Source organism: Vespa velutina, unplaced genomic scaffold (genome assembly GCF_912470025.1).
Source record: "Vespa velutina unplaced genomic scaffold, iVesVel2.1, whole genome shotgun sequence".
NCBI lineage: Eukaryota > Metazoa > Arthropoda > Insecta > Hymenoptera > Vespidae > Vespa > Vespa velutina.
In genome coordinates, this window is record NW_025920071.1 from 627,203 (window position 1) to 642,082 (window position 14,880).

General features: G+C 39.0%; 1 protein-coding gene across 11 annotated transcripts in view; it reads right to left on the bottom strand.

Moving 5' to 3' along the window:
- The window catches only part of LOC124957511, a 47,039-nt gene that overhangs the window by 26,732 nt on the left and 5,427 nt on the right, over positions 1–14,880 (bottom strand). For all 11 annotated transcript variants that reach the window (XR_007103601.1, XR_007103607.1, XR_007103605.1 and 8 more), the window contains exon 4: positions 12,477–12,554. The gene's annotated coding sequence lies outside the window, so the exon portion shown is untranslated. The remainder of the gene's footprint in view (positions 1–12,476; positions 12,555–14,880) is intronic.

The window sequence follows — 14,880 nt, forward strand, 5'->3', positions numbered from 1 at the left end:
GATAAACTTACGTTCATAATATACAAATTCAGAATATACAAAATACTATAACGCACAAGATCGAGACAGTAGATTCGATGCCAATTTCTGTATGACATTATCGTTTCCCTCCTATACACAAGGAGGAAATAAATAAACAGATAAGCGTGCTCTTAAGAAACAAGTTCATTCAACCTTCAACATCGCCTTGTAATTCCTTTCTCGGGATCGTTCCGAAGAAAGCAGTCGCCAACGGAAACAAAAGATGAATATTAATAATAGACTATAGAATGCTAAACAAAAAAACTGTAAAGGACAGTAAACTTCTACCTAATATCACAGAGATATTAGACCAGATAGGGAGAGCTAAATACTTTAGTACGTTTGATTTGGCATCCGGATTTCACTAGATCGCAATGAGCAAAGAAGACGCTCGTAAAACAGCGCTCTCGACACCATACGGTCATTTACACGTATACTCCTCGGGTTAAATCAGTATTTTCCTTTATAATTTATCTTCTTAAGAAGATAAATCACCTTTATGTGGATTAATCGACGTGGATCATAGAAGAATCATTTCAAATGAGATGCACTAAAGATGACGTATATTGACTTATAAGGAGATTACGTGTATTTTGATCTCTCATTTTTATCATATTATTTGATAAAATAGATTGCGTTTGATCTGTGCTTTAAAATAAAATAAAAAGAAAAAAATAAAAAAGAAAAAAAGGAAAACTTTGTGAACAAGGAAAGTGAGAGAGAGAGAGAGAGAGAGAGAGAGAGAGAGAGAGAGAGAGAGCACATTTATTAATATATTTTGGAAGAATTTCTAATATCTTGCGATATTGAATATCAATAGTATATCTTGCGAATATGTACTGATTATTAATAGCAGTACAAAGAGAAAATATTAATTAGTTAAGAAGTTTATTATTCATTATATATATATGGCATAAGTGGCTGAGTGACTTATCACCGTCTGCTCTCCAGGCAAAAGGCAATCGAGAAATTCTTTATTATCTATCACCTGTCAGTGCTACTGAATAGGTCGTTTCAATGAAAGACAGTTCATATTAGTGTCCGTCCCGTGCCACGAACTGCGCATAGCGGTTCCTATTCCGGGACATTCATGCCTTCGTAGGAGTGTTCGTCGGGATAACCCAAAATGACCGGGAGACGCCGTCGGGAGATTCGGGAAGAGTTTTCTTTTCTGTATAAGCGTTCGAGTTCCCTGGAAACCTCTAGCAGAGAGAGAGAGAGGGTTAGGAACGCGAAGAGCATCGCAGTAGTGGCGGTGTCCGGATCTTCCTCTCGGACTTTGAAAATCTAGGAGAGGGCCATGTGGACGTGTCGCGCCGGTTCATACCTATATCCGCAGCAGGTCTCCAAGGAAAAGAGCCTCTAGTTGATAGACTAACGTAGGTAAACGAAGTCGACAAATTGAATTCGTAACTTCGGAATAAGGATTGGCTCAATTCCAAGCTGAACTAACTGCGTCATTACTGAAGCGTCTTAAGGTGACTAACCCTACCAATGTATCTGCCATCAAACAGCTACAGTTATCTATCGTGCCAGCAAGGATTCCAATCTCATTCCGAGGTTTACCTCGATACGTCTACGATTTGTGGTCGCGAATGAAATCGATTATGACAAGACCCTTCGCGACTTTGGCAACCGACGAGAACTTCAAGATTTTCTGGAAATGTTCAATGTACATTTGCGAGACAGGAAAATCGAACTCCTTTAATGCTCACTCCGGAAAATGGATAAAGCGCCGTTAAAGCCGCAACAGAAGTTCTTCGCGCTGAGAATAATGGTGTTACCAGGTTCATACCACCTTTTAACACTGCGCAACACCTCTCTCAGCCGCTTAAAGAAGATTGATAACGTGGTAAGGGCATCTGTGAAGAAGTGGCTCGATCTATTTCACGACACGGTCTCCTCATCTTTCCATGCCAACGTAAAAAATGGAGGACTATCAGTTCCTTCTATGAGGTGGCTAATGCCACTGCATAGATGGCTTCGTTTGAAAGCAGGAAGGACTGGGAGTCATGATAACGCTTATGTAGGCGATAGGTCGTTCGGAAAGAAGGCTACGTGACGGACACCTTATAATTGACACTCGTGAAAAGCTGGAGGAGAGATGGGCGAGACCTCTGCATAGCTCAAAGGATGGCGGCGGTTTGAGAGAATTGAGAGACGTCCCCCAGAAACATCGATGGATAAAGGACAGCTCTCGGTTACTATTAGATCAGGACAACGTCAACGCCAACAAGTTAAGGATAAATGAACTGCCAACAAAAGCAGGAACAACAAGAGGCAGGATCTATGACCCCACATGTCGGACAGTATGCAGGACGATAGAAACGATGGATCACATGTCATGCAAAAATGCTATTGAACCCATAAAGCACGTATGGATCGACACAACGCGGTCGCATCCTATGTAAAAAGAACACTCGAGAAGAAGTATGGGATTGTGAAAGAGGAACCTCACTTTAGGACAGAGGACGGCCTCAGGAAGCCGGACCTAGTAGCGGTCAAGGATAAAAGTGCCTTGATCGATGTGCAAATCGTGGATGCGAACATCGGCCTCCATATTGCGCATAACACCAAGATTGAGAAATATAAAGCGTTGACGGAGCTTGTCCGGAGACGGTATAGCGTGAGGGATGTTAAGTTTACTACTGTAATGCTATCGTACAAAGGTATCTGGTGCAAGAGATCTACCCAATACCTTGTTAACCACAACATAATTACCACTAGCGAACTCAAGTTTATCTCAACCAGGGTCCTGGTTGTGGGTCTATTAGGGTTCTGGACGTTCTGGAGGGCTAGTCGAGCAACAACAACGGCCAATCAAAGAAGAGGACAGGAGCGCACCGGAGTTGGACAAGGACCATGTAACATCGTGCTGCCTACGAATTAAGCACAATGAAGTGAGGGTTTTTTAGTGTGTATTTCACATGGTGAAGAATCCCACACGAGCAATAACAACATAGCTGTAGTGCGTAAAAGCATTTTTCCCCTCCTAATTAAAAAAAATAAAAAATAAAAAAAAAATAGCCTAATGCCTTGTCATCTAATTAGTGACGCGCATGAATGGATTAAGGAGATTCCCTCTGTCCCTATATATAGGAGTTCCATCATGGCTGCATTACGAGACGGACGCGTTGGCGTTATGTAAAAATTTTTCCGGTCTACCTTACTTTCTCAGTGAAAAATTTATATCTCATTCGTTAATTAAAGTGCGATGAATAAAGTAAGATAATCAATACAGGGGATTGATTAATTATCGTGTAATTAGTAGCAATATGCTCATTAATTTCGTGGAGGTTATGTTCCACACTGCGTCTGTGCAGAAGTGCAAGCAGCCGGCTCCTCATTCTACGTCATCTCGCATTACTTTCAGTACAGCAACAAAATAGAGGAGCACCTTAGGCACTTCGAATTGGTACTTTGTGCCATAAGGAGGGAGAGAGATAGTATCATTGGACGCTAACGCGCGATCTCCTCTCTGGGGCCCTCAGGGCACAGACGAAAGAGGTTCGAAGCTAGAAGCCCTCATCTGGACATCCGGGTTGAAAGTTTTAAATAACGTAAAGCAGCCACCAATCTTTTGGACGACGAGAGACTCCTCATACGTAACCTTCTCGTCGCAATCCATGAGCCGACTTATTGGCCAATGGAAGGTTAGAACAGGCTGGACGTCCAGTGACCAGAATGTCATATATCGCGATATATCCCACGAAGGCTGAGTCGGGTCGGGGGGGAGGGGGGGGGGGTGTTCGGGCTACGAGGTATAGAAAATTCAATATCAGAAGAGTCGACTTGGACCTATTCACTAAGTTCTTGGTCTCCCTCACTGCGACAAGACTAAAGGGAAGCAGTTTAGGATCTGCTTCAAATGTAGAAACACGAGCCATCGTGCTCACAAGTGTCCTACAAACCGCATTCTACGAATTTATGCCCCGTAAAAAGGCTCACCGGAAGTCCAACTCACGATGGACATCAGCGCGAACAAACCAAAAGAAAGAGGTAGCTCGGTTAAAACGTGCGCACCAGCGAGAAAAAGGCATTCAGGCATTCAGGTCTTGGATTAAAGCGCGAGTATCGTTCTTCCTTGCGGGCCTATAATAAAGAGGTACGAAGAATCAAATTAGACAGCTGGAGGAAATTCGCCACGAAACAGAGCAACGCGGAACCATGGGGGTAAACTTCGTATCGAAAGAATAATTAACATTCTTAAACGAGACGGCGTGAAAATCACGAACGTCCGAGATACGGCAAGTCCTCAATACGGACGTCCCGGATGACTGCGCATCCGAAGATACACCGGAACAGCGGGCGGGACATTTTGAATGACGCTTCCGAAGCAGCGGATGTCCCTCTCTTCACGGAGGAAGAGCTCGCACGAGTCGTAAAGTCCCTTAAAAACGGTAAAGCCCTGGGACAAGATCTAATCCAAATGTGTGTGTTCAAAAAAGCATTCGCAGCTATCTCGACTCATTTTCAGGATCTCTTCAACGAATGGCTCTGATGAAATAAACATCTTCCCTTTTATTTGAAAAGAGGGCACCTTAGGAACACTTTTCAAGGCTTAAGATAAATACGCGATATATCCCAAATTTAACACTCGGATATGTCTTCTCTCCGCTATAAGAAAGGTTTTGGAAAGGTTGCTGAGGTTACGCTTTACCGAAACCTCCCTCGCGCCGGGAAAAATATCGGACAGTTTGGCTTCGTCCAGGGACGCTCAACGGAAGATGCAATCGTGGAAATGCACCGAATTGTTTCTGCCTCCTCACGGAGATATTTTGTTGCGCTGTTTCTCGATATCTCGAGAGCTTTCGACAACGTACGGTGGCCTCTAGTTCTCAAGGCACTTAAAAATCAGGAATATCAAAGAAACGCCTTTAAAGTGATGACAAGCTATTTCGAAAATCGTAAGGTCAAAATCGCTCTGGGAGGACATAAGCTCTCAAAGCAGGCCTCGAGAGGATGCCTTCAAGAATCAGTTCTTGGTCCTTCTTACTGGAATCTCATATTCGACCAACTTCTCAGGATACTAGAGAAATCCTAAGAAATCAACGCGATAGCGTATGCAGATGATCTACTCGCTAACGTTGATGATGACTCAAGAAAGGAACTCGAAGAGAAAGGGAATCGTGCGGTAGATAGCATCACCAGATAGTGTTCGTCTGAGAAACTGTCAACCTCAGAGCGCAAGACGGAAGCGTTTGTCTTTAAAAGCGACTGGGTGAAAAGAAAACCCATCGGTAAAAGTGGAGCACAACGTCCGGATAGAAAACCGAGAACATAGAAAAAAACGGATTTAACTAGCAGGCCTCCTGCCATAAGGATAGAGGATAATAAAATAAAAGTTAAGAATTCAGTAAGATATCTTGGGGTACATTTCGACAAAAGTTTGGGGATCTCGATCCCCAATGCCATTACCTAAAAGACAAGATCGGTCCACTGTCAGCAAAGTCTAGGCAGATTAACTGCTAGGGAATGGGGACTTCGTCACTACGCCCTCCGGGCGATTTATCTCGTTGTGTTTGCCCCTACCGTTACGTACACGGCAGCAGGATGGTCCGATCTCTGCACGAAGGGGAATCTCAAGAAGTTGAGAACGACTCAACGAAAGATCCTTATCTCAGTCACATCCACGTAGTCACAATCGCAACAGATTCTTTCTGCGTCGTAGCAGGGGAGCCCCTGATCGATCTCTAATTATACAAACCGAGGAAATTATACGATCTTAGAAAAATCAGGAACACCGAAAAAACGACTCACAAAATGGAAGACATGAAGCATAAGCGCGCGTTAATAGAAAACAGCTCGTTGCGGAAATCCTTGCGAATTGGCAGTCGATATGGGGAATTCCTCCAAAAAAAGAGCATTTGCTTTTTTCCCGGAGATCAAGAAAAAGATGGGTGCCCGTTTCGTCTTTCCAAACAATTTCTCAACACAATTTCTTTCAGGAAATGCAGCTTTCAAAGCACAACTAACATCGCTGAACCTCATCACAGATGGAACATGCGAGTGTGCCGAAGAGAACACGATTTCGCATCACATCATCGAATGTGATGTGTCCGGTTTTCGAACCTCACAGAGAATGATGATTTGCGGGCTTTTCTTCAGCTGTGGAAGAAATTCTCCACGAAAGGAGTTGGCCAGAAGCAGCGATACATCTTGTTTCTACGGCCAAAGCCTTTTCCCTCTTCGCGGAATTTTGTAAGAAAACCCTACTTATTAAGAGTTTTTAGTTCATAAATCCTGTTCAGCTGGAATTGTCGGAATTCTGGTATTAGGGGTGGGTGCCTGTAATCTTCTTAGGTCAACTCACTCCCGAACAGGATAGGATTGGAGATGCTCGCATTCATCTCCCATTTTTTTTGTCTAACTACAAACCACACTATCCTAAAAACCCGATATCCCACAATTCCCACCCTATCCAACGGAACGAGTGTCAAAGATCGTGGCACTGAGAGTGAGTCTCTCCGTGGTCACGGCCGGCATCAACGTGGTAATTGGTTGCTGTGAGGATGTTGGTCGTGGCTAAACCGCTCACCCTATCTCGCCGGCAGGAATTATGGGTTTTTTCGAGTCCGGTCATTCGACTGTGGTGACTGCTCTCTGTAGGTGGCTTCGTAGCGCATACCGTAATAGGCGAAGTTACCATATGTGCAGGCACCCTACGGGTGTCTACTTTCACTATCAACTATGATAGTTTGCCGAACGTCGTACGGACAACATCGAAGTTCTTTTTGCTCCCAGCTACTTTCGCTATCAGTGCGATGCAGTGAGTGCGAGTGTTTGCGAAAGTTTCATTTAGAAAAAAAAAAAACGACAAAAAATGTCGACGGTGGCAGAAAGAAGCAGTTTCTCCTTGTCAACGGAGGAAGTAAGAAAAGAGAAGGAAAGCGGAGAAGGTGACCGACTCGGACTCCGAGCCGATAAAAGAAATAGATATAATGACCATCCCAGATATAAAGAGATATAGATATAATGGCTCTTAAAAAGAAGAGAAAGGCGCCAAGAACCACGCAAGTCGAGGAATCGGCTGTGGAAGACGAAGGCAGGAGTGTGATGAGTTTCAAGGAGAAATCACGGTCATCATTCATTAGAATACTAAATTTAGTTACAAAAGCAGATCTCGAGAACTCCTTAACAAGGAAAATTCTCCCCACGGCGACAGAACTGAAAGAGCTCGTTAACGTGGCCCTGATAGCCAACAGCAAACTGAAGGAGAAAATAGAATGCTTTCAGACGGACATGGTGGAAACCAAGAGAATAGCAAAATAGCATCCAGAAAACAAATTCACCGAAATAGCCGTTAACCGACGCGGAAAGAGTGGGCATCAAGGCCAAGAATGTTGCGACGGGCAGCATAATAGAACCGAGGAACTTTATAAGGATCTTCCCCGGCAAAACAAGAACCTGAATAGCAGAAATTACGTGAAAGAAGCTCCAAAGAAACTTGTTATTCATCGCGAGGAAGGCATAGGAATTCATAAAGTGCGGAAGATTATTAATAACGGCGTACTGATAGAGATGAAGAAGAATCGGGGTACCGAAACCATCCTAAAGAACAAAAAAATGAAAGCAACAGAGATGGAAGTCAGCCTACCAGCGAAGAAAAGCCCGCAAATCATCATCCCCATACCGAGACCCACTAATGACGATGAAATAAAAATGGAAATATTGAAGCACAAATTCAGAGGCGAGGAATTAAACAAGCTAACGAAAGGCAGCAAGGTGGTCTTCAAAACGAGAGATAAGAAAAAGGACATCAACAATGCAACATTATCCTAGAAATCACAACAGAGGCCCACAATATCTCCAGGAAAAGGGAGCGGCTATACATTGGCTGAGCATGCTGCAAATTTCAAGATTACATCTCGACAACCAGATGTTATAAGTACCAATCATATGGGCACATAATGAGACACTGCAAGACTGAGAAAAAAACGTGTTTACATTGGGAAGCCGATATACTCTCAGAAAGAATGTAAGGCAAAGGAAAAACCCGCAACTTGCGTCAACTGCAAGCGAGCGGGATAACCCACGGGACATTCTGTGAAAGAAAAAGAGTTCTTCGTATACAAGGCAGCAATGCAGGTAGTAATCGACAAGACTGATTACGGTCAATAAAACCGTCCCTAACTCGGCTAAGGCCATAAATGGCATTAATGAGGTCGTAAAACCGTCGCCGAATCAACTGAGGATTTTACAACTTAATATGAGGAGGACCAGAGTCGTAACAGAAGAAGTCCTGCAATTTATGGGTAAGGAAAACATAGATTTTTCGTTACTACAAGAACCATATGTTTGTAGGAATAATGTGCCGAGCTTCGGACTCCATGTAATAGCCACTGACTGAGTTAATAGCGGCGAGAACTCCTCGGCAACCATCTTCATGTTGATGATCAAATGAAACATCTCAGCGGTGAAACTCGGGCATCTTTCGAACACGCACTGCACGTGTGTGCAGCTAAAATCCGCGGCAAGAAGCGTATACACGCCAAGCATGTATATTCCACCATCGAAACTAATCGACCCACACCTGCATATGGTGAGGAAAATTGTAACGGAACTTCGAGGCGAGAAGTTATTCATCGGTGCGGACGTGAATACCAGAACGACGATCTGGCACAGCAAGAACGAAAACACTTGAAACACCCAAAAATTAGGGATCAAGTTATTGATTGCTGAACGGACCCGAGCCTCATAGTAACCAACAAGGCATGCAACCCGCCACGAGGAACGTCGAACATCGACGTTACACTCGCCATGGAAAACATAGCGCTGATCGTAAGGAACTGAATAATTGGGTAGGGTCACAATTCCAGCGACCACAATGCCACTTTGTTCTCCTTTGAGAAAAGCGGAAACAACAGCTACACGAAAACTCCAATTCTCCGTCGCCAACGCCGACTGGGGAAGTTTTAACGAGGAACTCATGCGAAGAACGCGACTGAAACACATTGCACGGAAATCCATGGACCGCGAAAAGGAGGGGGCGGCGGTAGACGAGGTCACGAAAATCGTGATATCGACCTGTGACGCCTTCATCCGGAGGAAATACAATGGTAGACAATTCTTACGAATATCCTTTTTTCGAACAATCGTGCTTCGATTGCTAAGTGATTACTTTCATTCAGTATTTTCTACAAGCAAGTACATATGTAATATTTTTTTCACTCTACATACGTTTTTGCATTTTATACCTTTCATTCAATTTTTTCATTAGCCCTTAAAAATTTGGCTTCGAATGAAGATTATTCATCAAGTACATCATCTGACGGTGCAGTTTTACAAAGACCTTCAGAAATACTGCGACTGCTATCAAACAGCGAGAAAAGTTCAGTGAGTAGTTCGTCAGATATGATAAGAGTTTCCACGGTAAGTCGGCGCCGAATTGAATATGACAGCGAAACTGAATCTGAAGATAGCGATAACAATGAAAATGATGTACCAGAAGAATTTGATGTGAATTGGAGTATTCCGTTAGGTAATAAAACCAATATCACATTTTCTGATTCGTCAGGTATCGATACATGTCAATCAAAAATTTTTGCTTGTACGGAAGCACATAATTTTTATTTCCTTTTTATTACTGATAAAATATTCGAAATTATTGCAAAGCCAACGAACATCTATGCTACGCAAAGAAAATCAAAACTGCATTCGCATCGTTTAGGTCAATGGTATGAAACAAATGCTAATGAAATAAAACGTTTCTTTGGCCTAATTATATGGATGGGATTAGTGCGATTACCCCGAAAATTGATTTGTATTGGAGTAAATATGAAGCATATAACCTGACACTTCCACGCACAATTATGCCAAGAAATTGATTCGAATTGTTATTGCATTGTTTGTTCATTTCAGCAATAATGAAGAAAATGATCCTAAAAATAGATTATCTAAAGTTACTCCTATTATCAATCATTTGCACAGTAATTTTAAGAAATATTATGAACTAGATGAGATATTATGCGTGGATGAATCCTTAGTGCCATTTCGAGGCCGCATAGTATTTCGCCAATATATAAAACAAAAATGTCACAGATATGTTATTAAAGTTTTTAAATTATGTAGTGGGCCAGGATATACTTATTCATTTCAAATCTACACGGACAAAGGCGAAAATACAGATGAAATATCTGGAAATAAGTCGACTGAGATTGTAATGGCTCTTTGTCAAGATATTTTAGGCAAAAGCCACACTATCTGCACAGATAATTGGTACACAAGCGATGACCTGGCGGAAAGATTAATTGATATGCGTACACATTTATTGGATACCCTACGAAAAAATCGCCGCGACAATCCAAAAAAAATAGTGCCTCAATTTATAGCGTCAATAAACGTCTCTAAGGCTTTCGACTTCGTGTAACAAAACAATTAGAGATATCTTAACATTTTATGGTGTACCAAACCATCTTATATAATATATATCAGACGTATATGAACGGAGCAGTACGAGGCTTGCATGTGATGGCTGGGCCACTGGTGAAATTAAATCAATGTGAGGGGTCAAGGGGACCCGCTCTCACCTGTTATTCTTAACCCTTTGCACTGGGAACCATTCTGGACGTTGGCTACCAGCTACTCGACGCTACTTTGTGGCAGAAACGTGCATTTACAGACCCTCGTATTATTTAATATAATTTTTGAACTAACTAATATATTATAATGATATTGGACTTATATCAATGTTTTATTTTTTATAATTTTGTATAGAGTGATAAACTTTAAAACATTCCCCTAAATGCATTTCAGGCTGATTAGTGCACGTTTGACAATAATATGTTGTTTGATGCTTGCTACCCTGGTGTTTTCCTATCAGAACAAACAATGCAATCTCGTTTTCTTTGTCCCACATCAGGAATATGTAGTTTTTTCTTTAATCTATTGTCCGCAGAAGATGTAGATGGACGCGTTCTCGATTCACGAAAATCACCTCTAAACATTTTTTTGTGTATATCTTAGTAATTTTACTATATTTTGATTTGATTTCTTTTGCCATTTTAAGAAAAAACTTCAAGGAAGCATGCATGTCTCAAAAAGTTGTGCTGAAATAACTCAATTAATCGCAATCACACATGAGGTGGCTTATGCCACTACATCGGTGACATTGCCTAAAGAGTGGAAAGACTGATGATGTAAACGACTCCTACGTTAAGCAGGAAATTGGATGTGCTGAAAGGAGATTACGTGACGGACAACTCGTTCGTTATCGAATCTCGCGAAAAATTGGAGATAAGATGGGCGAAAGCTCTCTATAAGTCATTGGAAGGTAACGGTTTAAGGATATCAAGAAAAGTCCCTCCACAACACCAGTGGATAATCGACGGCACTAGATTCCTATCTGAGCGTGACTTTGTCAACTAAATTAAAATAAGGATCAATGCACCGTCTACTAGATATAGGACAACAAGAGACAGAATAAGTGACCACACATATCGGGAGGGATGCGGGGCGATGGAGACGATACATAACGTTCTGCAGAAGTGCTACCGGACAAATAAAGCAGGTATAGATCGACACAATACGTTCGTCTCCTACGTGAAACGGGCACTTCACAAAACACACAATATCGTAGAAGAGGAACCTCGATATCGCGCATCAAACCAAAATAGAAATATCAAAAGCTGACGGAGCATATCAAGGAAAGATATGACGTGAAGAATGTAAATAACTCTATTATACAGAGCTATTTGGAGCAAAACTTCTGCCCAATACTTCACAAACAACAGCATTCTCAAACCAACCAAACTCATGGTGATCTCAACAAATCCTGATCGAAGGTCTCTCTGGGTTATGGAAGTTCTATCATGCGACAACATATAACATTGGAAAGCATAAAGCCGCCATTGAAGTTTGTAAATGACCACGTTCACTGGATGAAAAAGTGGAGAAATGTAATTTTTTAAATTGACAAAATAAGATCTTAAGCTTAGCTAATAAAAATAGGCATGCATACTATAAGAAAACAAAGAAAAAACATAATTGAAAATCCTAAAACAGAATTACTAATGGTCATGCACGCCAATGATTTATTGGAAAAATTATGATCAGTAACTTATGTCGATCCAAAACTTTCATTGCCAACATAATGTGGGATTAGAAAAATGTTCATTTATATGTAAGTATCGAAAGAATGGTAGAAATAATACTGTAACAACTATATTATATATATTATGTAATGTATTATTATATATATGTTGTAGCTTGTAACATTTCAATATTTTGTATCGTATATTGTAAATTTAAATATTATAAAATGCGTAAGGTAAATTAATTCAGTTCAGAGCAGAGTAATTCAGTTTTACCGAGCATCGAATGTCAAGCAAATGAACGAGAGTAAGTTTGTATATCACGAGAGATAACAGAAAAAAGCATTTATAGTTTTCAAAATACTTTGGCCTAAACCCAACTACATTAACGGATACTAAAGCGACTTGAATTTGTTCACTTACTACTTAAGAAGTTCTATGGTGGTTCCAAAATATTCATTTGCAATGTAGATCGAAATTGACTTGAGAAGCAATGATTATCTGAAAAAAGATTACAAACAACATTTATATTTGTTATATAAAGTAGGTATTTCTTCTTTAAATGGGGATGAACTAAATAGACAGGTTACGAGCAGATATCGTATGCTTTCATATATACACTTACAAAAAATTAATCTAGTATTAACTAGCAGCTTAAGCAAAAACACAATTACTCGTTTTAATATCTTAAAGCCGATATATCGATTTTCCAAGTTTTTTAATAATTTAAACATATATAATGACATTATATTTTGATTACAGAAATAATTTTCTCTCTTTTTCACGTAAAACCACAAACATTTTACAATAAAATAAAAAATACATGAAAATATCCTTATTTTTGAAAGAAATATGTTAATTTTAACAAATAACAGATGCGATTAAAATCCCATAGTTTTCTATATATTTTTGGATGGTATACGGAAAATTTATAAGGTATTACAGGAATTAAACAATAACGCGATATATCCGATTAGGGTATTAATCCGTATCTTTACGATTTTCGTTTTTTGATATATCAATATATTCGTTAAAAGAATGGATTTACTATTAGTGTTATTTTGCAATCCAGTGAAAAGTTAATTATCACCACCAGTATTAAATTTATTATAATACAAAGAATTGCAAAATTACATTGGCTATAAAATTTCAATATTTACTTACTAATATTATTCTACAAAAGAAGTGTATTAGTGTCTTGATCATCTTTCCTGATGCACTAACTCTTTTACGCAATAATTATTCATTAAATAAGAGGCGGACAATAAATTGATTCGCTAATATCTATTGTTTGTTTTATATGTAAATTCAGAAAATCGAAATAACAGTATAACACAAATATTCCATTCGATAAAAATGACACGTTATATAAATTCCGTTACGCGAGATTCAGATCTAATAGAACAGACGAAGTTAATTTCCGAAATTTTTTTTATATTATTTATAAATCTTTTTATATGATATAAAAAGCCACTGACATGACTAATAGGTATAATTTCTGTCTTATCTATGAAATCCATATAAGTTAACATACAAAAGAAATTTTAATTTCATACACATAACGCATAAATATTTTCAACAAAATAAAATAAAATAAGTGAAAATATAAAAATCTAACAATTTCAATACCCTGTTATATCGTTATAAGGGGGTTACCTGTAAAGTTTATGTGACTATAAAAACGAAGTTAAATAAAACTTTATACGAACAAACATTGACTCTAAGATTCTTTTGCGCGCAACCTATTCAAGTACACATGTTCCTCAAAATTAATTGAAATCGCAAATCGTAAACAAATTTAAATAAACATAAAAACACAGTCAACTTCACAATTCTCCTTTTACTTTATTGAAACAAGAATCGACACATCCATGGCTGCACGAACTGCACGATAAGGACTGATACAAAACGAAAGCAATATTACTAGTATCATTATTATAATAAAGAAAGCTCCTTGAAAGTATATGTATACTAAGTAAATAAAGGAGGTAACTTGAATTTTTATTAATAAAAACTAAATGAAATAAACAAAAACAGCACGAAATAAAAAGGAATTAATAATTGCGATTCATTTAATAATGATAATTATCTTAAAATAAAATAAAATAAAATTTTCGATGAATAACCATCAAGAAAATAATATTACTTATGTACCTCTATTTGTATTGTATTTGTATTGTACCTTGATCATATTACTGAATAGTGAAAGAGAAGTCACCTTCCCTAATTGTCTATCATGCGAAAACAAAACAACTTTCCAAAAAAATACCAAGCAAAATAGAACAATAGAAAGTTCGTCCTTAATGTATCTTCTTTTATTAGAATTTACTTGAAAATTTTAAAACCACACATTTCACTTAACTTCGACTACATACGAAGAGCAGTAAAAAATAAATCTACGTTTCCACTGTACCGTGTATAGAGCATCGTCGCTTCGTAGAATATCATGTATTATAAAATGAAAATGTTTTACCAATATAATTCAAATACATATATATGTAAAGAAAGTATACTTTCTTCAGGTAGATTTGCCGCGCGTCTCATAGCCCGCCATTCCATTGTCCTTTGTTATTTACAAATTCTTTTGTGATCTACAAATCGAACCGTTAAGATTTGGAAGAAAAACGGGCAGTATGAAATATAACGTAGAAAAGTAACACGAGAGCTATAAGAATATTTATAATATATATTAAATAAAATTTAAATAGCGTGAATAATAAACGTAAATTGTCGTTTCTTTGTTCCCAGGTAAGACTAATTATCAATTAAGCATAAATTAACAAATAAAGATTTATCACTTTGTTCACAGAGAAACTTATTTTCGTTT